Source organism: Apium graveolens, chromosome 3, assembly GCF_009905375.1.
Source record: "Apium graveolens cultivar Ventura chromosome 3, ASM990537v1, whole genome shotgun sequence".
Classification (NCBI taxonomy): Eukaryota; Viridiplantae; Streptophyta; class Magnoliopsida; order Apiales; family Apiaceae; genus Apium; species Apium graveolens.
Window position 1 is genome coordinate 110,764,594 of NC_133649.1, and position 1,507 is coordinate 110,766,100.

General features: G+C 41.1%; 1 non-coding gene across 1 annotated transcript; it reads left to right on the forward strand.

Annotated features, from left to right (window-relative positions):
• The first annotated feature begins 680 nt into the window (after positions 1-680).
• LOC141715768 (small nucleolar RNA R71) lies at positions 681-787 on the forward strand. Its single transcript, XR_012572518.1, has one exon. It is a non-coding gene; the product is annotated as a small nucleolar RNA R71 (small nucleolar RNA).
• The last annotated feature ends 720 nt before the right edge of the window (positions 788-1,507 follow it).

A 1,507-nucleotide genomic window follows, 5' to 3' on the forward strand; every position in this document is an offset into this window, starting at 1 on the left:
GATTCAGCAAGGCATTGGCAATCTGCCCAATTTGATTCTCCAAGGTGTTGATAGTTACCGCTTGGCTCTTGCACTTGAGCCTCAACTCCTCTAATTCAGATTTTTCATTAGATTGTAGTAGCTGCTGAAAGTTGGAGTTGTTGTCTTGGTGCATATTGTGGTGTTGAAAATCAGGAGGGTTGAATTGCTTAGCTGCATACTGCTGATAAGGATGTTGCACCGCATTTTAAGTGTAGCTCCAACTGAAGTTAGGATGATTGCGATTGTTGGGATGATAGGTGGCTGGAGCTGGTTTTTGTGATCTCTAAAAGTTGCTCACGAACTGAGCTGATTCACTAGAAATAGCACACTACTCCATCTCATACGCACCAGCACAAAGCTCACATACACTTGTGATCTGATTAACTCCAAAATTAGCCAAAGAATCCACCTTCATCATCTAAACCTGAAGTTGAGCATCTATAGCAGTAGCTGTGTCCACTTCCAGAATTCCTGCTACCTTTCCTTGAGGCATTCTCTGAGTTGGGTTCTGATATTCATTAGTAGCCATCAGTTCAATCAATTCATAAGCTTCATCATAGCTTTTATCCCATAAGGCTCCTCTTGAGGCTGCATCAATCATGAGTCTGGAAGTTGCACCCAACCCATTGTAAAAGCAGTTAATAATCATCCAGTCAGGCATCCCGTGATGATGACACTTTTTAAGCATCTATTTGTATCGATCCCAAGCTTCACACAAAGATTCTCCAGATTGTTGCGCAAATTGAGTAGGAGCATTTCTGATTGCAGCAGTCTTTGCCATAGGAAAGAATTTAGTGAGAAACTTCTGAGTAAGATCTTCCCAAGTAGTAATGGAGCCTGGTGGTAGAGAATGCAAACAAAACTTAGCCTTATCCCTCAGAGAGAATGGGGAAAAGCCTTAGCTTAATAGCATCTTCAGTAACTCCATTGAACTTGAAAGTTTCGCAGATCTCGATGAAAACCTTGATGTTCATGTTGGGATCTTCTATAGGAGAACCCCCAAATTGAACTGAGTTCTTTATCATCTGAATCGTGTTCGACTTGATTTTAAAGGTGTTAGCCGCGATGGTTGGCCTGATAATGCTAGACTGAATATCATTGATCTTCGGCTTAGAATAGACCATCAAAGCATTATGATTCGCTGCTTGATCTCCCATTATGACTAGAGCTTCTTCTTCAAATTTCTCCTCAACAAAAACTTCTTAAACCTTCTCTTCAACAAGAACTTCTTCAACTATTTCCTCCGCTTTATCAAGTATTCTCTTACGAGATCGAGAACGCTGTATGCATACACGCTCTCTAGAGTACCTAAAATACAACAATTACTCAAGTAAGTAACAATATCCGAGTCATGAAATTTAACGACCACTGATGACAAACACATAAACTAAAAATTAAACACCGAGTCCCCGGCAGCGGCGCTAGCGCGGGCGCGCCAGCCTTCTGGAAAAAATTAATTTGCCTTCTTTATTTTGCTGGTTCTTGA